The 24,125-nt window shown below is 29.5% G+C and overlaps 1 protein-coding gene and 1 long non-coding RNA gene across 6 annotated transcripts in view; one reads left to right on the top strand and one right to left on the bottom strand.

Annotated features, from left to right (window-relative positions):
- The window catches only part of LOC126733736 (hemicentin-1), a 613,913-nt gene that overhangs the window by 466,341 nt on the left and 123,447 nt on the right, over window positions 1-24,125 (bottom strand). The window lies entirely within an intron of this gene.
- LOC126733739 (uncharacterized) overlaps window positions 15,927-24,125 on the top strand; it is a 178,909-nt gene continuing 170,710 nt past the window's right edge. For both annotated transcript variants that reach the window (XR_007659844.1, XR_007659845.1), the window contains exon 1: window positions 15,927-15,965. This is a non-coding gene — a long non-coding RNA (uncharacterized LOC126733739). The remainder of the gene's footprint in view (window positions 15,966-24,125) is intronic.

The following is a 24,125-nucleotide window of genomic DNA, read 5'->3' as shown; positions in this document are numbered from 1 at the left end:
GAAAAAAATAATTAAATGCTTGTACTAAATTAAAAAAAATATTAAAAATACCTAAAGTAAACCAAACAAATATCAAATTTCCAGAAAGCCAACAAAAATTACCCCAAAAACCCAGAATAATTTAGAAAAACCGTTTTTATTTATTATTAGAGTAACCTGGAATAAATAAAAAAACTGCCTATTCCAAATGCCTGGAAATACATGGAAAACCAATTTTTTTATTTAATTTCGAAATATGTAAAAAAAATAATTAAATGCTTGTACTAAATTTAAAAAATTAATTAAAATGCTTAAAGTAAGCCAAAGAAATATCAAATGTCTAGAAAGCCAATAAAAATTACCCCAAAAACCGGGAATAAATCAGAAAAACGTTTTTATTTTATTATTAGAGTAACCTGGAATAAATAAAAAATTGCCTATTCCAAATGCCTGGAAATACATGGAAAAAAAACAATTTTTTATTTAATTTTGAAATAAGTAAAAAAATAATTGAATGCTTGTAATAAATTTAAAAAATTAATTAAAATGCCTAAAGTAAGCCAAAGAAATATCAAATTTCTAGAAAGCCAATAAAAATTACCCCAAAAATCCGGAATAATTTAGGAAAACGTTTTTATTTATTATTAGAGTAACCTGGAATAAATAAAAAACTGCCTATTCCAAATGCCTGGAAATACATGGAAAAAAAAACAATTTTTTATTTAATTTTGAAATAAGTAAAAAAATAATTGAATGCTTGTAATAAATTTAAAAAATTAATTAAAATGTCTAAAGTAAGTTAAAGAAATATCAAATTTCTAGAAAGCCAATAAAAGTAACCATAAAAACCTAGAATAAATTAGAAAAACCGTTTTTATTTATTATTAGAGTAACCTAGAATAAATAAAAAACTGCCTATTCCAAATGCCTGGAAATACATGGAAAAAACCAATTTTTTATTTAATTTTGAAATAAGTAAAAAAATAATTAAATGCATGTAATAAATTTAAAAAATTAATTAAAATTTCAAAGTAAGCCAAAGAAATATCAAATTTCTAGAAAGCCAATAAAAATTACCCCAAAAACCCGGAATAATTTAGGAAAACGTTTTTATTTATTATTAGAGTAACCTGGAATAAATAAAAAACTGCCTATTCCAAATGCCTAGAAATATATGGAAAAAACCAATTTTTTATTTAATGTCGAAATAAGTAAAAAAATAATTAAATGCATGTAATAAATTTAAAAAATTAATTAAAATTTCAAAGTAAGCCAAAGAAATATCAAATTTCTAGAAAGTCAACAAAAATTACCCTAAAAACCTGAAATAAATTGGGAAAAAGTTTAAATGCTTGGAAAGAAAAAATTCCTCTAATGACCTGGAATTTAATAAAAGCCCTATTTTAAATGCCTGGAAGACATACAGAATGACTCTTGAATTAAAAAAAAAATTAATAAAACTCCTAGAAAATATTCAAAAAAATTTAGAAGTTTGGAATAAAGAGAAAAAATATGAAAACACCTGAAATAAATTTGAAAAAAAAATGAAATACCGGAAAATTCTAAAATATCTGGAATAAATTAAAATGCCTGGAATAAACTGGAATATAAAATCAAATGCCTGGAAGGCAAAAAAAATACTGTAAAAGCCTGGAGTAAATTGGGAAATAATTGCAAATATCCGTGAAACAACAGAAATGACCTCAGCAACCTGGAAATTGAGGACGGTAATATTAAATGTACAGAAGACATCCAAAAATAACCCCAAAAGCTTGGAAACAAATTTTCACAAATTTTTTATTTAATTTTATTCTAAAATTCGAGTAAGACAAGGCAGAAACTCCTTGATGGTTTCACTATTGGGAAAAACGAGGATATTAAGAAACAATTTTCTCCATAATCATCATTCAAATTTTAGGTATTTTTTATTATTCATAGGCGTAGAAATTTTTCACCCATAAAAGAATTTTTTTGTCAATATCGATCCGCAAGTCATGTTCTCGTAGATCATGAATTTATTGCACTATGAGCAGATTCGTAAAGATTTATATAAATTACAGAACTTTCAAAATTTCTTCAAAAAAGGTCAATATTTTACCCCAAAATTGACCTCCTTTAATATCTGGGAAACTTAAAGAGCTGTACACTCTTGAATGGTCTTATTGGACTTAGCAAGTGTATCAATTATGATAAACAAAACCTCTAGTTTTCCTATAATCACTTTCTAAAGTTTCATTTTTTACCAAAAAAATTGACTTTGACTAATCCAAACACTTTCTTTAATACTGCAACATCTCTGGAATTACTATTGATCCACTTTTTGTACACCTCCTGCATTTTCCTGTTAAACACTATACTATTAAGAAAAAATTACATACACATTGTCCATTTAAATAAAATACACCTCGCCATTACAGTAGAGCTTAAAAGCATTAAAAAGTTTAATTGCGAAAGTTCTCAGTGTCATTAAACTTATAATTCTTTTTATCTGAGCACTTGAGCGAGTATCTGGACGAAGTTTAAGGAATATTTAGTGCCGCCTCGTGTTTTTTTTTTATTTATGTCTTTTATATTTTTTGTTTGTAAGTGATTTTCAAGTTTAAATAAGGAAAGTTTGAAACGTCGTTTAATGCTGCCTGAATTATGTTTAAAACTATAACGGGAGGTAAATTATCAAAGTCGAGATCTTGTTTATATTAAGTTATGGGACAAAAAAGACGTGCTTTATATTTCAAAAGTTTTGTTTAGTTAGTAAACCGGGAAAATATGCCCTCTGATTTTATCTTTTTTTGAAAATAAAAAAGGTTATGTTAATAATGTTTGTTTCGAAAAAAAAAGCAAAATTGATTTTATTTCCTGTAAACGTAAATCCACTTCCGCGTTATTTTTGCCTTCGCAGTGTTCACAATAATTTTGATAAAATGCAAATTTCGTATTAAACATGAAATCTACATATAAAAAAGTAATAATGCATATTTGTTTGTTAAACTGTCCCTCTCATCATAAATTCTCAAATTTATGAGTAATCAGAACTTTGGCCTCAAAATTTCAACTTTATTATATGAAAACCTTTTTTTTAATTATATATCAAGTTTTTATTAGTTCAGACATATCCTTCTACTATTTTAGTCAAGTCATTAGAACTTTTCTGGAAAGTTTAAAATACAAAATTATCTGGAAATATTTATAGATGAAATTTTTGGATAGTTTTATTAGAAAGTTGTGTCGTGCCTACTTTGAAACGAGATACTGGACATCTGTATCAGAATATTTTCTGCAAGGGTCACTTTTTCTATTAAATCTTTCTTTATTAATGCCTGTACGAAATCATTAATTAAAGGCTTTTTTAAATAGTTAAAAATTTGTAAATTCAAAAAAATACAAAAAAAAATGAAAATCTAAAAGTTTATTCGGGTCAATTTTCACCTTTTTCAAATTTTTTCATATTCCTGGAATAATATTTTAATTTTTCCAGGCAATTGGTGTCATTTTTTCAGACACTGAAAGAGTTTTTCCAGGCAATTAAAGTGATTTTTCAAGTATTTCAAATTCCTGGAACAATTTTTTAATTTTTCTAATTAAGTGGAGCCATATTTCCAGGCAATTAAAGAGGTTTTCCATATATTTTTCACGTTTTTTTTTTTGGACCAATTTCTGATGAAGTTTCTGTTATTTTTGGTTATTTCTCATATAGTTGGGGTCAAGAGTGACTTAAACGAACTAAAATTAAATATTAATTTGTCTGAATTGCTTGACAATTAATATAAATGATATGCCGAAAATAAGCGATTTTTTTTAAAGATCTAAAAGCATGAAAAATTCCTGTCAATGCCCGATAGTCTTGAGGAATAATGCCTGGAGGAGGAATGCCTGGAATAAATTGAAAAATTAGCATAATTGGGCCAAAAAAACGTAACTTATCTGGAAAAGAGACTTACGTCATTCACGTCAGTAACTATCAAATATTTTAAGAATTATTTGAAATTCCAGTTAAACTAGGATCATTCGATAACTACATTACATTACATTTCTAACTAGTGTGAAAAAAAAAGAGAATTTAAAAGAAAATTAAACAGTAGCTTGGGATTTACAGTGCAGAGATTTTAAGGCTAGAAACACAATTATAAGTTCTGCGTTTTTTTCCAATCCCAAGCAATTAAAAGTAAGTTGTTGTTGTATTGGCTCAAGTGCCTGGAATTACAAATAGAATAAAATTATGTTTTAAAAATTCCGGGCAGTTAAACCCATTTGCAAGGATTACCTCAACTGCCTGGAATTTCTTTAAATTTTGCCAAATTATAGGAACTATACAATCGTAAATCTTGTTTCTTTTTTACTTTCAAGCTGTTTGACTGCCTCAACTGCCAGGATTTACAAATAAAATAAAATCATGAAACAAGAATTCCAGGCAGTTGAACCCAAGAGACAGAATTACCTCAACTGCCTGGAATTTCTCAAAATTCTTTTAAAAATAGGGATTGGACAGTCGTAAATTCTGCGTTTTTTTTTCCAATCACAAGCAATTAAAAGTGAGTGGTTGATTTGCCTTAATTGCCTGAAATTGTAAATTGAGTAAATTCATGATTTAAGAATTACAGGCAGTTGAAAGAATTATCTAACCTGCATGGAATTCCTTTAAATTTTCTCAAATTTACGGAAATAAACAATAGTAAATCCTGTTTATTTTTTACTTTCAAGCAATTGAAACTGAGCTGTTAAACTGCCTTAATTGCTTGGAATTATAAATAAAATCAAATCATTAATCAAGAATTTCAGGCAGTTGAACCTATGTCCAAGAATTATCCCAATTGCATGTAATCTCTAAAAATATTCCAAAATTATAGGCACTATATACTCGTAAGTACATTTTTTTTTAATTCAGGAAATTAGGACTAAGCTATTTGTTTGTCTGCCTCAAGTGCCTGGAATTACAAATAAAATAAAATTATGAATTAAGAATTTCAGGCAGTTTAACCTATATCCAAGAATTATCTCAACTGCCTGTAATCCCTAAAAATATGACAAAAATTTTAGGCACTATATAGTCGTTAATTTAATTTTTTCTTTTAATCTTAGGAAATTGAGACTGAGCTGTTTGTTTGTCTGCCTTAAGTGCCTGGAATTACAAATAAAATAAAATCATGAATCAAGAATTACAGGCAGTTGAACCCAGGTGCCGGAATTACCTCAACTGCTTGGAATTCTTCAAAGTTCTCAAAATTATAGGGATTCTACAGTCGTAAATCCTGCGTGTTTTCCCAATTCCAAGCAATTAAAAGTGAGTTGTTGAATTGCCTCAAGTGCCTGGAATTGTAAGTAGAATAAAACCAGGATTCAAAAATTCTGGGTAGTTGAATCTACGTGCAGGAATTGCTTCAACTGCCTGGAATTCCTTTAAATTTTCCCAATATATAGGGACTATAAATCGTAAATCCTGTTTATTTTCTAGTTTCAAGCAACTGAAACTGAGCTGTTTGATTGCCTCAAGTGCCTGGAATTACAAATAGAGTAAAATTATGTTTTAAGAATTCCAGGCAGTTAAACCCATTTGCAAGAATTACCTCAACTGCCTGGAATTTCTTTAAATTTTCCCAAATTATAGGAGCTTTAGGATCATAATTCCTGTTTATTTTCTACTTTCAAGCAATTGAAACTGTATATGTTTGACTGCCTCAACTGCCTGGAATTTTTAAAATATGATTTTATTCTATTTACAATTCTAGGCAATTGAGGCAATTCAATTCAATTCCCAAATTATAGGAATTGTACAATCGTAGACTGTAAGCAATAAGCAGTTTCAATAGATTCCAAGAAATTGAAACTGAGCTGTTTGACTGCCTCAGCTGCCTGGAATTACAAATAAAATAAAATCATAAAACAAGAATTCCAGGCAGTTGAACCCAGAAGCCGGAATAACCTCAACTGCCTGGAATTCTTCAAAATTCTCAAAATTCTAGTGATTTTACAGTCGTAAATCATGCGTTTTTTTCCAATCCCAGAAAATTAAAACTAAGTTGTTAAAATGCCTGTAATTGTAAATAGACTTAAATCATGATTTAGGAATTCCAGGCAGTTGAACCCACGTGCAAGACTTATCTCAACTGCCTGTAATTCTTAAAAGTATTCCAAAATTATAGGCACCATATACTCGTAAATCCAATTTTCTTTTTTAAATAATAAGAAATTGAGACCGGGCTGTTTGTTTGTCTGCCTCAAGTGCCTGAACTTACAAATAAAATAAAACCATGGATCAAAAATTCAAAGGAGAAGTTAGACCTACTTCTAGAAATTGATTTAGCTGCCTTTAAATTAAAATTAAATCCAAACCAGAGAAAAAGCAAACTGCATGATGTTTAAAAGCAATATTGACAAATTAGAAACCGTTCGGTAGCGAAACGATGAAACTTTAATTTCGAGAAAATATTATCTCGGCATTGCACGTCGTCTTCAGTTCGCTTCCTTTGATATTAAGGAACGATCGTATTTTATTTTTCACTTTTTCGCAGTTATTAGATGGATTTAATGAAAAATTTTTAAAAACCAACCAACTGATGATGATGATGATCGTCGATAAAGCGAAAATATTTTCTAATTTATATATAGAATACTGGGAATTTATACAAAAACTCAACTTCAGGGTGCATCCTTTTAGATTAAACATCATGTTACTAGAAATAACTATAGATTGAGATAAAAATGAACTTTAGGGTGAATCAGTTATAGAGTCCCTAAATGCCCTTAAATTCTTAATACCACCCTCTAGATATGAACTTCACTATTAAATTCATAAGTTCCAGATTCTTTTTGACGTTCGTTCGAAGTTTTACTGACTCCGGGGGACCCCTTTTAAAACTTCTTTAGCTTTTCCGGCTTATTCCGGATTAATAATATATTTGTTGCTTGCGCTTTTTTCTTCTTCTTCTTTTTTCCCTCCCGCTTACGTATTAAGGTTGACAGTTCATAATCGGTTAATGTCGGATAAAGAATGAGGAAAAATTGTCTTTAATTATTTATCCGCTATTGGGGGACATAAATTTTAAATTGTGCCTTACTTTATTGTCATATTTTTTTATTGGTGTGTGTGGCATAAAGTGGTTTAAAAAAAAACAATTTTTTACTTAAGAAAACGTATTGTTTATTCATTAATCTTGAGATTAGTATTGAATTTACCACTGCAGTGGCCCTACTTAGGGTATTCCGCTGCAAAACCCGATTACGTCAATGTAATCTTCAGTAAGCCGGGCTTTACGTCTTGCATTAAACCAGACGTAGAAATTTAATCGTTTTAAATAAATTGTTGTTTTTAACAAAGCCAAAGGACTTTTAAATATTTTACTAGGAATCACTAAATATGAATATTTTTAAAACAGTAAGAGGTCTTTAATTATGAACCCCTATATATTATTTTTCCATAATTTTTTATGAACCTCTACATTTTTTTTGTAAATATATTTTTCAAGTAAAACGAGAACCAGGAATTTGTCTTATTTGTATTTGATGATAATGCGCTGTATAATTTATAAATTTTTAATGGCCTATGAACCCCTATATATTTTTCATATACATTAAAAAAATCATCAGAGAGCTATTGATCACAATAATGTTTCTTTTCAGGACTTTTTACCAATCATAATAATTTTTCTTAAAAGGTATACGAACTCCTAGATATTTTACTAGGTACCACTATATTTTTTTTTTTTAAATATTTTAAAAGGACTTGTGAATTGAGTGACTAAAGAATGTTTTAAATAAAACTCAAAGGATTATGAACCCTAATTTTTCCAAGGATAATAACTCCTTGAAGTTTTTAAACAAAGCTCAGAAACACCTAGAAATTTAATTACGAACCCCTATATTTTTTTATTTTTGTTTTATTTTCGAAATGTTTTATATATTAATATTTTCCGAAGGTTTTTCAAATCTCTCGATATTTTAATATTAACCCCCGCATATTTTATAAAATTTTGAAAAAATAATTTTTTTTTATTCAAAAATGTTCTGCAAGAGAGTATAACTCAAAAATTACCAATATGAAAATTGATGCATGTATTGCCTAACTAATTTCCCTAGACGCCTGTTTTTGGGTTCTTTAATTAAATTACAATTTGTTGAAGAAAATCAGATTTTGTATAACTCAAAAATTACAAAAGTTACACATATGAAAATTTATGCACATATTACCTAATTAATTTTACTATTTCTTTGTTCTAGGGTTTCTTTAAATTAACATATATCATTTTGACAAAATTAATTTAGAATTCACAAAAAATAAATTAAACTAAATTGGTTATATACTTAACTGACAATAAAACAACAAAGCAATAAACCCTTAACAATCCAATTTCTACTCTTTGGCCCTTATTAACTATAAAATTGAGGAAAAATCGACCCTTTACCCCGTAGGACCTTTTTAGGACCTATGGTTATTAGTTTCGTTTCTCTTTTGACGTTTTATTATTCAATAATCGAATAACTGCACAAATTTAATTAAGACCCTTATAAAAAATCAAAAATTAATTACCGAAAGCCATTGATGTTCTATGTATTGCTTTGTATATTAAAAAAAATATATATGAAAAAATAGAATAAATTCACAGAAAATGTGCATCAGGTCCATTTAAGTTATGCATTATATATAAAAATAATTTGATAAATGTTTGAAATAATGTTTTAATATTATGTGTCGTACGATTGATGTTTATTAAGATAGTATGCCAGTTCAAAATTGAGAAGAAATACGACCAATTTTCATCGAAAATGGCCAACTTTTGAATTTTTTCTATGGAAAACGGTTGACTCACAAGTTATTTTTTTAACGTTTTTACAATATTTGGGATTTCCTCAATTGTTTGGTAGTCCTGGAAATATCGTACGACTGATATTTTCTGAGATATGCCAGTTCAAAATTGAGAAAAAAAATCGATTTTCATAATTTTTTTTGAAAATGGTCAATTTTGGAATTTTTTCCAAAGAAAACTGTTGATTTTCGAAATACTTTTTTAACGTTTTTAGAATATCTGGGACTTTCTGAATCAATTGGTCCTTTTGGAGAAATCGTAGAATAAGTATTTTTTGAGATATGCCTGTTCAAAATTGAGAAAAAATTGATTTTCATAATTTTTTTTTGAAAATGGTCAACTTTGGAATTTTTTCCAGGAAAAACTGTTGACTTTTAAATTATTTTTCTAACGTTCTTATAATACTTGGCACCTCCAGAATGACTCGGTACTCCTGGAAAAGTCGTATGACTAATATTTTCCGAGATATGCCAGTTCAAAATTGAGAGAAAATCGATATTCACCAATTTTTGTTGAAAATTTCCAATTTTGAAATTTTTTTCAAGGAAAACTGTTGACTCTCAAAAAAATTTTCTAACGTTCCTAAAATATTTGGAACCTTCTGAATCGTTTAGTACTTGTGGAAAAGTCGTATAATAAATATTTTCCGAGATATACTTGTTTAAAATTTAGAAAAAAATCGATTTTTACCAATTTTTTTTTTAATTTCCAACTTTGAAATTTTTTTCAGGGAAAACTGTTAACTCTCAAAATATTTTTCTAATATTTCCAGAATATCTGGGACCTCCTGAATCAGTTGGTATCTTTAGAAAAGTCGTACAATAGGTATTTTCCGAGATATGCCTGTTCAAAATTGATTTTCACCATTCTATTTTTGAAAATGGTCAAATTTGGAATTTTTTCCAGGGAAAACTGTTGACTTTCAAAACACTTTTTTAACGTTTCTAGAATATTTAGGACCTCCTGAACCGTTTGGTACCTGTGAACAAGTAGTATAACAAATATTTTCCAAAATATGCCAATTCAAAGTTGAGAAAAAAAACCTTTTTCACCAATTTTTTTTGAAAATGGCCAACTTTGGATTTTTTCCAGAGAAATCTGTTAATTTTCAAAATACTTTTTTTAACGTTTCTGTAATATTTGGGACCTCCTGAATCGTTTGGTACCTGTGAGAAAGTAGTATAGCAAATATTTTCCAAAATATGCCAGTTCAAAATTGAGAAACAAATCGATTTTTATTAATTTTTAACGAAAATACCCAACTTTGAAATTTTTTCCAGGAATAACTGTTGACTCTTAAATTATTTTTCTAACGTTTTTGCAATACTTGGCACCTCCTAAATGATTTGGTATTCCTGGAAGAGTCGTATGACTAATATTTTCCGAGATATGCCTGGTCAAAATTAAGAAAAAAAAATCGATTTTCACCAACTTTTTTTGTAAATGTCCAACTTTGAAATTTTTTTTAGGGAAAACTGTGGACTCTCAAAATATTTTTCTAACGTTTCTAGAATATATGGGACCTCCTAAATCATTTGATACCTATAAGAAAATCGAAACAGATATTTTCTAAGACATGCCTGTTCAAAATTGAGGAAAAATATCAATTTTTACCAATTTTTGTCCAAAATGGTTAATTTTGGAATTTTTTTCAGAGAAAACTGTTGATTTTCAAAATACTTTTTTAACGTTTCTGTAATATTTGGGACCTCATAAATCATTTGGTATATGTGGGAAAGTAGTATAACAAATATTTTCCAAAATATGCCAGTTCAAAATTGAGAAAATATAGATTTGTACCAATTTTTATCAAAAATGGCCAATTTTGGAATTTTTTCTACGGAAGACTGTTCACTCATAAATTATTTTTTTAACGTTTTTACATTATTTGGCACCTCCTGAATGATTTGGTACTCCTGGAAGAGTCATATGACTAATATTTTTCGAGATATGCTAGTTCAAATTGCAGAAAAAAAATCGATTTTCACCAATTTTTGTTGAAAATGTCCAACTTTGAAATTTTTTTCAGGGAAAACTGTTAACTCTCAAAATATTTTTCTAATATTTCCAGAATATCTGGGACCTCCTGAATCAGTTGGTATCTTTAGAAAAGTCGTACAATAGGTATTTTCCGAGATATGCCTGTTCAAAATTGAGAAAAAATTGATTTTCACCATTCTATTTTTGAAAATGGTCAACTTTGGAATTTTTTCCAAGGAAAACTATTGACTTTCAAAATACTTTTTTAACATTTATAGAATAATTGGGACCTCCTGAATTATTTGGTACCTGTGAGAAAGTAGTATAACAGATATATTCCGAGGTATAAGAGTTCAAAATTGAGAAAAAACATTGAACTTTGGAATTTTTTCCAAGGAAAACTGTTGATTTTTAAAAAAAATTTTTAAAAATCCTGAAATACCTGGGACCATCTGAATCGTTTAGTGCCTGTGGGAAAGTCGTATAATAAATATTTTCTAAGATATGCTTATTTAAAATTTAGAACAAAAACGATTTTCACCAATTTTTTTTGAAAATGTCCAATTTTGAAATTTTTTCCAGGGAAAACTGTTAACTTTTAAAATATTTTTATAACATTTCTAAAATACCTGGGACCTCTTGAATTATTTTGTACCTATGGGACAATCGTACAACAGATATTTTCCGAGATATGCCAGTTCAAAATTGAGAAAAAATCGATTTTCACCAATTTTTTTTGAAAATGTTCAACTTTGAAATTTTTTCCAGGGAAAACTGTTGACTCTCAAAAAATTGTTTTGACGTTTCTAGAATATCTATGACCTCCTAAATCAGTTGGTATCTTTGGGAATGTCGTACAATAGGTATTTTCCGAGATATGCCTGGCCAAAATTGAGAAAAAAAAATCGATTTTCACCAATTTTTTTTTGAAAATGTCCAATTTTGGAATTTTTTCTATGTAAAACTGTTGACTCACAAATTCTTTTTTAACATTTTTACAATATTTGAGATCTTTTGAATTATTTGGTACTTCTGGAAGAGTAGCACGGCTAATATTTTCCGAGATATAGCAGTTCAAAATTGAGAAAAAAAAAATCGATTTTCTCCATTTTTTTTGAAAAGTGGCCAACTTATTGTCAATTTTTGTCGGAATTTTTTCCAACAAAAATTGTTGATTTAAAAAAAAATTTCTAATGTTCCTAAAATACTTGGGATCTTCTAAATCGTTTAATATCTGTGGAAAAGTCGTATAATAAATATTTTCCTAAATATGCCAGTTCAAAATTAAGAAACAAATCGATTTTTATTAATTTTCATCGAAAATGGCCGACTTTGAAATTTTTTCCAGGGAAAACTGATGACTCTTAGAGTATTTTTTTAACGTTTTTACAGTACTTGGCACCTCCTGAATAATTTAGTACTCCTGGAAGAGTCGTACGACTAATATTTTTCGTGATATGATTGAGAAGAAAATCGACTTTCACCAATTTTAATCGAAAATGGCCAATTTTAGAATTTTTTCTATGGAAATTTGTTGACTGACACATTATGTTTTTTAACGTTTTTACAATATTTGGGATCTCCTGAATTGTTTGGTATCCCTGGAAGTATCGTACCACTGATATTTGATAAGATATGCCAGTTTAATGTTGAACAAAAAATCTATTTTCAACAGTTTTCATCGGAAATGGCCAATTTTGAAATTTTTTCCAAGGAAAATTGTTGACTCTTAAAATATTTTTCTTACGTTTTTAAAATATTTGGCACCTCATAAATCAGAAGGTATTATTGGAAAAGTCGTACAATAGGTATTTTCGGAGATATGCCTGTCCAAAATTTAAAAAAAAATTATTTTCACCAATTTTTATCGAAAATTGCCAACTTTGGCATTTTTTCCAAGGAAAACTGTTGATTCTCAAAAAAAAATTTTAATGTTCCTAAAATACTTGGGACCTTCTGAATCGTTTAGTATCAGTGAAAAAGTCGTATAACAAATATTTTCCCAAATATGCCTGTTCAAAATTAAGAAAAATATAAATTTTTACTTATTTTTACCGAAAATGGCCAATTTTGGAATTTTTTCTATTAAAAACTGCCGACTCTCAAAATATTTTTTTAAAAGTGTTACAATATTTGGGATTTCCTCAATTGTTTGGTACCCCTGGAAGTATCGTACGACTGATATTTTCTGAGATATGCCAGTTTAGTGTTTCAACAATTGTGTGTAGTGTTTCAACATTTTCAACAATTTTCATCGAAAATGGCCAAATTTGAAATTTTTTCCATAGAAAACTGTTGACTCTCAAAAACTTTTTCTAACGTTTCTTGAATATCTGGGACCTCCTTAATCAGTTGGTACCTTTAGGAAAGTTGTACAATAGGTATTTTCCGAGATATGCTTGTCCAAAGTTGAGAAAAAAATTGATTTTCCCAGTTTTTTTTGAAAATGGCCAACTTTGGAATTTTTTCCAAGGAAAACTGTTGACTTCTAAAAAATTTCTCTAACTTTTCTCAAATACTTGAAACCTTCTAAATCGTTTACTACCTGTGGGAAAGTCGTATAATAAATATTTTATGAGATATGCCTGTTCAAAATTGAGAAATAAATCGATTTTTGTTAATTTTCATCGAAAGTGGCCTACTTTGGAATTTTTTTCAAAGAAAACTGTTGACTCTCAAAATATGTTTCCAACACTTCCAGAATATTTCGGACCTTCTGAATCGTTAAATAAACTCTAACTCTAAATAAATTGACTAATTCTAAATTAAATCACCAACATACAAGAGTTATTGAGTCAACTTTTTACTTCAAATGGTTCGTAAATCATAAATTTTAAACAGACGATTTTTATTAAAGCACCCCGTAGTAGGTCGTTTAGGTCGACCTTAACAAATACGTCTATTTATATTTTCTTTCACGAAGTTCTGCATGCAAGACCGGCATAACATTCTTTATTAGACATAAAACGCGACATAATTTTTCATTTGCCATTTTTTGATATCTTTATATCGCCGTATTATAGAAGGGTTTACGTCATGCCAAGCAATAAAGCCATACATACACATGTATGAAGAGGGATTTGTATGAGTCGGATTAAATAACCGAAACAATTTGATATTAAAATGGAATTTGAGAGTTGACAGGTGGGTACATAGGAACATTATATAAATAATCCGGCTCGGGTATTAACTTCAGTAATTGGCAATTATCAAATTTACGACGCCATTTTGTTTTAGTACGTAGACGGTAAAAATGTCGTCGACGCGACGCGACGGTAATTTGTCCGTTTATAACTGTACGCGTTGGGTGTTTTATTAAATTTCGTTCCCTGGGGTTGATGGTAATTTGCACGATCCAAGGTTTGTATTAAATGATCCACTTTATTCAATAAAAAAATATATATATATTGAATGCTCAAATAGGGGTCAAATGTAATTAGCTAAGAAATATGTGTATAAATTTTTCAAAGCTTTCAAGGAATAAAGAATTCTTATATTTTGGCTATTTTAGAAAAGTGATGAATTAATTTGCTTCTCAAAAGCACTCCAGTAGAAGTCCAATTCGTTGACTATTATTGCAAGGAATTTGATTCTTTTTTTAGAAAACGCATTTGACTGTCGAAAATACGATCAAGATTTTTTGTAATTTGATTTTATTTCTAACGTCGTCACCAACTTGCACATTATTTTTAAGACCAAATATTAACAAAACAACGTTTGCTCGGACTCAGATAAAGCGAATGTAAAGAACTAGATTTTATAAGTTTCTAAATCTGTATTTATTAATTGAAACAAATCACGAGCTTGATTTTTTTAAAAGGAGTAATATAGTTACCTATATTTCACGTAATAGTGAACCCTACATATTTATATAAAGGGAATATGAACTAGATAATATTCCATCAATACGCTGATATATTCCCGTAAAATAATGTTTAAAAACCCGATAAAATTGCCATTAATAATTTTTTTCTAATACCTTAACTAAGCAAGATAGAACACTAATGTTCTTTTGGACACTATACTAGGGCAGTGGTAAATCGTGATAATAAGTGCTATATAAGGTAAGTAGCACCATAAAAAGCTCTGCGTAAAGAATATGAATGAAAAAAAAGCTCACAAAGGGATTAGACCTGGGGATCGTTCTCGCTACTTTAACGAAACGACTTTCTACTGATAATGTTTAACCCTTTGCCATAAAAAAAAAATTCTTCTTCTCATCGCTCTTTTGTTCCTCGGAGGCGCCGCGACCCTTCGGCCTCAATTTATCAAAGAAAAGCGGCAATTATCCCGTATCCAGTTTCGGACAAAAGATCGATTAGATTGAAGCGCATCGATCAGCCGGTGATTAGACAAAGTCAGGAACGGAGGCAGTCGAGTCGGTCCGTGGCCAAATTGTTAATCACTCCCCGCCTAAATACCGATCGGTGTTTTCGCGTACGATCATTTATTATGCACGTCAACGGTAAACTGGTTTTACGTCTCTTTTTTTTCCTCTTGTTTTTCTTTTTTAACTCATATATTGAGTAAGTGGGGGTAATGTGAACACTTGAAGCCTGTTTGCTTTGAGGGTTCATTATTTTCATTTGTTACAGTCGCTAAATTTACACGTATTTCTTAATTAATTTCAGTAAATATTGGATGTGGGCATTTTTTTTCAACAATCATCAACAATTGCTTATACCTTAAAAATTACAAATGTAAAGCTGTAAAGTCCTCATTTCCCTCCTAAAATGAACGAGGAACCAGACGTGAGAGGAGTGGACAAGCACTTAAAAGGGAACCATTTTCATGTATTCGAGGCAGTTGAAGATATACTTCACTAGTACTCAAATTAAGTAACTAATCCCGTAAAACCTTGCCGATTATCGAAAATACCGGCCGATGGCGGGAGTGACGGGCAGCTCAATCAATCAATCAATCAATGCTTTATTGTCAAGAAATTGTTACAATTTGTAGACAAAGCTGTAAAACAAAAAAGACACAAAAATGCAAACAAAACACAATTAAAAAAAAGAAAAATAAAACAAAATTTTAAAAAAAAAATATAAATAAATAAATAGAATAGATTATCTACAATATATACAGATTAATACAATTTAGAAATTGTAAGTAGTCAAAAATTTTATTATAAAATATACAATTTAATGTATACAATGTCAAAAAAAAAGATCAAGTATATAGACGAAAGGAATCAACCAGCCAATGGTATGTTCATTTTTATTATCCTTTTTCTCTCATAAATTTATTGCTCTCATCCCAACATGTTGGTCCTTCGAGCCGGATATCCTTTCTAAAAAATACTGAGCTACCCACATACCAATATTCTCATATTTTCAAAATTAAATAAAAATTAATTATTAAAATCTCGTACTCATACATTTAGACACTCTTATAAAAACCGGCATATCAGTTCCCTTATATTTTCACCTGCTCATTATCGATAATATTAGTTTATTTATATGCAATATTAACTAGACTCCTATTTGACCAAAAACAGGTTTTACGCTGTATCCAAATTTATTTTGTTTATTTATATTTTTTTTACCGAGCATAGTTATATTGTTCACTGCAGAAATCAATTCTCGGCGCATTTTCGCGTAATTCTTTAATATTTTGCGCTTAAGAGTCCGAATCTTGTATGTAAATGGTTATTTAAATAATAAAATTATCATTATTACCTATACACAAGAAAGCATATTTACATTCATTCTTATACGCGTACACATACACATTTTCTAACTTTCTTAAAAATGGCTGATCAAAAGAAGTTAAAACAATACATTGCTCAGCACGACATTGAAATAACAAAAATGACAGAATTACTTAAAGTAGCGCAAGCAGCGCTAAGAGATCCTTCTCAGCACTCCATTTTTAAGTGTAGGTACAAGTTGATTGATGTTATATATGATAATTTTATGAAAATTCACAACAACATAATTGTATTAATTTCTGGACAGGAAAATTCTGAATTGGATAATCAAAAAGAAATTTTAGTGAATTTTGATAAAACTAATTTTGAAATTCAAGCTATATTTTCTACACATTTTGAAGAAAATAATGGTACTCAAATTCAAACTCAATCAAAGTATAATAACGCCAAACTTCCTAAAATTTCTGTACCTGCATTTGATGGAGATTTGAAAACATGGCAGACCTTTATCGATATGTATGACTCTATCATTAATATTGAAAAGTCTAATTATTTGGTGAGTTATTTAAAAGATGCTCCTCTCTCTCTCGTTAAATGTACACCATTGACAAGCCAAAATTATATAGTTGCCTATAATGCATTAAAAGCGTTTGATTGCTCATACTCACTGGCTCTCTATTCAATCAACTGTTCAAATTCCTCAGCTAGATACCTCTGCTCCTTTACGATTATTAGTAGATACTTTTTTGGAAAATATCTCAGTTTTGGAAAATTTAGGTTACCCTGTCAAGTTCTGGGATTTTATTTTATTTAATATGTTAATGGATCGATTGGATCAAGCGACTGCTACTCGTTTTGAATTAGAATGTGGTTCAGAATTAGTCAAAGATAAAAACTTACATAACAACTTTCAAATACTTGTAAGTTTTTTAAATAAACAATGTTCAGCATTAGAAACTGTTTTTTACTCTAATAGCTCTGTTTAAAGGTCGGAGTATGAGAAATCAAAGTCGCATTTTAAACTCAATGATAAAAAACCAAATAATCACTCTCAGTATAAAGCAAAACCTACTTCTAGTTTTGTCGTTAATTCAGAACAAAATCAGAGGAACAGAAAGAGAGTGTAATAAATAGGAAAGTGTCCTGTCAGTTCAATTCAGTCATCCATAGGTCGCTGGTTCATCCGGCTCGAAGGACCACCAACATGTGGGGGTGAGAGCAATAAATTTATGAGAGAAAAAGGATAATAAAAATGAACATACCATTGGCTGGTTGATTCCTTTCGTCTATATACTTGAGCTGACCGTCACTCCGGCTACCGGCCGGTATTTTCGATAATCGGCAAGGTTTTACGGGATTAGTTACTTAATTTGAGTACTAGTGAAGTATATATTCAACTGCCTCGAATACATGAAAATGGTTCCCTTTTAAGTGCTTGTCTACTCCTCTCACGTCTGATTCCTCGTTCATTTTAGGAGGGGAATGAGGAATTTTGGTGTTAGCGAGCAGACATATTTTTAGATATAGGGGTCATTTAAAATAGACTTAGAGAAGTGAGATTAATATAAGTATTTAAATAATTACTGCAAGTAATGCTAATGCCATTACTGAACAAGTAGCATTTTTCGATTAGGCTATATTATACAGGAGTAAAACAAACTGTTGTTTTTTCTCGTAATTTCAAAAGACCCTGTAGGAAAATTAAGGTGGATAATTCTGTTTACATACTGTTCTTTGTAATCTTTGATGTATTCTAAACATTTCGATTTTTGATCCATTCCATTATCTCATTTCTGCTGCGAGCTGCAAATTTTTTATTAAAACGCTGATTTGAAGCATATTTTTATTAGGAGAAACAAACACTAGGTATATCATAAAGTTAATTAAAAAAAAATAATTTTAATAGCGTGTATTTCCTCCTCTCGCAGCAATAACAGCTTGCAGTCTTCGCGGCATCGAATGAATAAGGTTCCTTATTCTTTCTTGAGGAATAGCCTCATATTCTTCGATCAGCGCTAGTCGTAAGTCTTGCAAGGTTTGTGGTTGTACAGGACGACGACGAACGGCCCTTTTAAGTTGATCCCAAAGATGTTCTATTGGGTTGAGATCCGGGCTACATGCGGGCCATTCCAATCTTGGGAGTCCAACTTTATCCAGATATTCGCTCACTACATGTGGAACGTGAGATCTACCATTATCATGCATTAATGTAAATTGGTTCCCAATAAATGGAACAAATGGCACAACAATTTCTTGAAGGATTTCCTCAATGTAACTGTGGGCGGTTAGAGCTCCATTTTCAATAAATACAAGATTGGTGCGTGCTTCGGTAGAAATACCCGTCCAAATCATGACTGAACCGCCACGATATGAGATTTGTTCTGAAATGGTGCAGTCAGTATATCTTTCATTTCTACGTCTGTATACCCGCTCACGACCATCCGGCGTCCTTAAACAAACCCTGGATTCATTTGTGAATAGTACGTTTGCCCACTGTTCTAGAGTCCACTCAAAATGCGATCTTGCAAACCTCAGTCGGTGTTGTCGATGCCGAGGAAGTAATTGTGAACATCTTGCTGGCCTTCGTGAATAAAGTCCAGCTTCTGCTAATCTTCTACGTATCGTTCTTTCACTTACACTTACTCCATGAAGTATTCGCAAGTCATTTTTTAGACACACAGCAGTAGATCTTCGATCTCTTAAAGAACTAATGGTGACAAAGTGATCATCAGCTGCAGTGGTAATTCTCCTTCTGCCAGAGCCTTGTCGTCTAGTAAAAATTCCCGTCTCTCGATTCCAGGCATCTCGAACTGTAGACCGCGGAAATCTCAGAGTACAGGCGACATAACTTTTGCTACGGCCATCCTCTATTAACGCAACAATTCTACCCACGTTTGCTGGAGTTAATACCATATTGACACACAACAAATTAAAATAGTGACACTGTCAAACTTTATGTCACATTAATTGCGTCCTTAGCCAACGTCGATAATTTTTAACCGAAAACTTGAAATTAATTATCTAAAAATAAGCTTCAAATCAGCGTTTAAATAAAAAATTTGCAGTTCGCAGCAGAAATGAGATAATGGAATGAATCAGAAATCGAAATGTTTAGAATACATAAAAGATTACAAGGAACAGTATGTAAATAGAATTATCCACCTTAGTTTTCCTACAGGGTCTTTTGAAATTACGAGAAAAAACAACAGTTTGTTTTACTCCTGTATAATATAGCCTAATCGAAAAATGCTACTTTACAAAATGATTTTAAAAAATCACAACAAATGTATCTAAAAACTGATGGTAAAATCGTGAGAATCTGATAAAAAATTAAAAATTTATAAAACATCAAACTTAGCCAATATTTCAGGGTAGCGGAATTTTATGCCGGCGAGTATATAATTTTTTTTTTCACATATAACTTCTATTAAATTCAATTAAAGTCATATATAGGAAATCTTCAGTATAATAAAGATACACTATACATATACTATATCTAAGAGTAAGTAGAGAAGGGTAAATAAACTGTCTTGTCGCATCAAAGAGTTACAAAATATTTAAAATGCACAGTAATTAAACTGTTAGATTGTGAAAATAGTCTTAATGTATTATTATTATCTCTTGGAAATCGTGGTCAACATGAAAAGACCCCCTTGTAAAATTATATATTTTTCATTGATGCATAATTTTATTACCTATGATGCACGGTTTCTTATTTTTTTATTATTTTGACATTAATTTAGAAAGTTATTCATCGACAGTTTCCAGTGAGAATATTTTTTTTAAATATTAATGCATTACTTAAATTATTAATATTTTATGGAGTTATTTCTTATAAACCTTAAGTAAAATCTATATTATTGTGAAAAATTCATCATCAGTCGTTATTTCAGTAAATAACAATTTAGAAGCCGACCCCGGTAGTACCGTAGGCAAAGCGTTCACGATGCAATCGAGCGGTCTCGGGTTCGAATCCCGGCATGGGCATGGTTGTTTGTGTTTGTCTTATAAAAACAAAACATTGTGGTTCGGAACCCACGTTAAACTGTAGGTCCATAAACAACAATATTGGGCGGCCGTCGAAATACGATGCGAGTCCATTGTATTTGAGGAAGAAGAAGAAGAAGAACAATTTAGAAAATACTATTTTGTACGCTCAATTATTTAAAAAAAGAAAATAGACTTATTCACGTATTTAAGAGAACTATGAACTTAAATCTTTATCAATACCTTATATTTAATTATAAAATATAATAGATTTTTCATATACCCAGAAGTACCCCCTATAACTCAAAAATTAGAAAAGTTATTAATAGGAAAATTAATGCGCATATTGATTAATTAATTTACCCAATTTTTAATTAATTAATTTAGTTAGCTTACAAAATATTATGACTAATTGATTTTTAGAAATTAGCAACAAGTACCTATAATTCAAACGTTACATACATATATGATATTTTATGAATGTATTAATTAGTTTCATGCTTAATTAATTTGATTTCACACCTATTTTTAAGTTTTTCAATTATGTAAGAAAATAGTGTTTTTTTTCTAAATCATCAACATGTGCCTATATCTCAAATATAACAAAAATTATAAATATACAAATTTTTTACGTATTGTGTATATGCTCACTGATAATAGAAAGGTAGATAAAAAAAAAACTTTTAAGAAAAGACAGAATATAGAAAGAAAGAAACAAGAAGAGGAAAAAAGATATAAAATCACCGATCAAGATACCTACTGATAGAGAGAATTCCATGACTTAATATTTATTTATTTAAAAGATCGACTAGGTATTTGATAAGTGAGTCAGTTCTATAACTAGCAAATGTAAAATGATTTAGTCTACAAATATTTGCTATATGTATATCTGTTTTATAATTTGTCTTCTCGTATGGAAGATATTTATATTTTATTATTTCATATTTTTACATTTTTTCATTATCTCTAACCTCAAAATTTCAACTGGAGTCATTTCTGTAATACACGTTTTAAGGGACATTTGGTGTAATTTTTTAAATTCTTCCAGGCTTGTCTTTTGTAGGTGTGGGTATTTTTCAAATATTCAGTGTTTTTTAGGACCATTAAGATAAATCAGTTATTCATAACAATTTTTAGAGAATTGCTTTAAATAGTTTGATAATCGGTGTATGAAATTAAATCACTCACTTTTTGCCCCAAATATTATTTTTTTATTTTTCCTGATAAAATTAAAAGAATTGTAAAAAAATTTAACTTACTTACTATTTTTTAATCGCAAAATATAACAAACAACTACTAGCAACTAAACCTTTTAGTGAAAATGAATTAATAGAAATGTAATATATAAAATTCCTTTTACGTGCGGTAAATTTCCTATAGGTGAAACTAAACCATTACCAAAATGAATTAATAAATATAAAACTTACATATAAAAAATAATGTTCAAAAGTTACAAACTACTTTACTAAAAGTTATATTTACTGCCTTTCTTCCTCAATTTTAGCAAAAAAAATAATTTCAAAATTACGAAAATTAATGTTAAATGCATAGCTACTTGTTCAGTTGATTTTAATAATACATCCCTAATTTCCCCACTAAAAATACCTATTTTTCAGAATAATAATGCATAATTTTAATGGTCACGATGCACGTTTCCATATCACCTCGTTTTATAGGGTGATTTATCAAAAACCTTATTCAAATAATCACATCAATATCGCGGCATCATTTAAACGACTACGAGGCATATTAACTTAATCACGACTTAAAATAATATTTATTTTCCACGACGAAAATCGATACCTACACTAAGGCTTTCTTTTTGTATTTTTTTAAATAGGATTCTCGTTATATCGATAAATCACCTTTCGCCCCGCGGATGATTAATTGCTTTTCGTCACATAACGGCAACAATGGAACAGTGGGATCAATGGAGTGTATTGATTGCCATTATGGCTCGCGGGCTGCATAACGCTGGTTTTAGGTACACAAACAATACATTTACGGGATACACAACACTCCCGTCGGTGAATATTGTTTATTGAAAGTTGTCTTTTTTTTTTGAAAAGTCGAGGGTTATCATTAGAGAAAAGAGCGTCAGGCTTTTTTTTGTTGGAGTGATTGGAAAAATCAATAATTTGGACCCTAGAATTGATGAGTTGCTTCTTGAAGATGGTCGTGAAGTAAACGAAATATGTGTAACGGTTTAAATTGGTGAAAACTATGTTTATTTAAGGTCTTACTTTGATGGGGCTATATTCAGTGTAAGCAAGAAAAATGTTGAAATTAAGTAGTAATGTTAAAGAATTATGAAAAAAATTAATGAGGTTTTAATGAATTCCAGAAGAATTAAAAGGAATTTCTTGATTAAAAAAATATAAATTTCTGCTAAAAATTGGAAAAATTCGAGAGAGTTCTTTAAAAAAAAAAATGGAAAATTGCAATAAATTAGAGAAAAATTAAAAAAAAATTAACGCTAATTCATAGCAAACCAAAGACAGTTTGTGGCCTGATGTTTCTACAGTGCTTATTTAAGAGTTTGTAGAAAAAACAAAATATTCGATAAATCCCATGCAATTCTAATTTTTTACCTGTCAAAAAGTCCAATAATTTAATAATTTTAATATTTGACTATTTTATTGTTGAACTTATTAAAAAAAATCAAAGTTTCATTAATTTTAATAAATTATTATAATTAGTTTATAACATTTTTCGCAGGCAGTTATACTGCATATTTTTGTACCATGTATTATTTTATTTGATTGATCAATTTTAATTTTAATTATACTATTGGTATCTCAGGATAGCCATTCTATTTGCCTAAAAATTAAACATTTTTATTAGTTCAAACTCTTTATTATACAATATGTCACTCATACAAATGTCGATGGTTACCATATTGAACAGTGCTTGACAGATAATAAAAGAAGTGGTGGAGTCATGGCATAAATAAGAAGTGATCTCAAATATAAATTAAAATATGTACAGTGTATTCAAAGTTGTGTATGATGTCTATCGCTAGAGAGTCAAATATCTTTGTACTGATTTATATCATCCAGCTCAAACTGAAAATACAAAGTTTGTGGATTTTTTAATGATTATCTTGATCAGATTAGTGCGTTTGAGGGTGTCAACATTATTGTAGGAGACTTTAATTTTGATTTACTTAAACCTTCGTTGTATGTTGAAAAAATCTATTTTCCATATACTCAAATGGTTTTCCTCAAATTGTTGACTCCCCTACTCGTATCACAGATAGAAGTTAGACATTAATTGATTATATTGTGACCAATAATGCGAACGTGATCATTGTATTCTGGCTGTACATCCTGCTCTGAAAATAAATGAAAACCGTGATGTGATTATTAATCGTAGGTGTATAAAGAGCTAAAATGTAAAGCAACTCCATGATTATCTTTATGATACTGAATGGACAAATAATAGTGCGGATGTAAATATTTTCGCAAGTATTTTTGTTGATAGTATCACAAATATATTAAATTCTATATGCCCAAATAAAACCATTATTCTTAAACAGAAATATTTGCAAAAAGATTGGTTTACGTTTGATATCCGTGAGAGAATGAATGTAAGAGATAAGTTATATGTTAGGGCTGTTGTAGAAAAAGATGATGGAGTATGGAGGATATACAAAAGAGTACGAAACTTAATTGTTAATCAAATTAAAAATGAAAAAGATAAATATTTTAGAGAAGTTATTGATGAAA

This window comes from Anthonomus grandis, chromosome 3 (assembly GCF_022605725.1).
Source record: "Anthonomus grandis grandis chromosome 3, icAntGran1.3, whole genome shotgun sequence".
Classification (NCBI taxonomy): domain Eukaryota; kingdom Metazoa; phylum Arthropoda; class Insecta; order Coleoptera; family Curculionidae; genus Anthonomus; species Anthonomus grandis.
The sequence above is the reverse complement of the archived record's forward strand: the minus strand, read 5'-3'. Positions and strand labels throughout refer to the sequence as shown.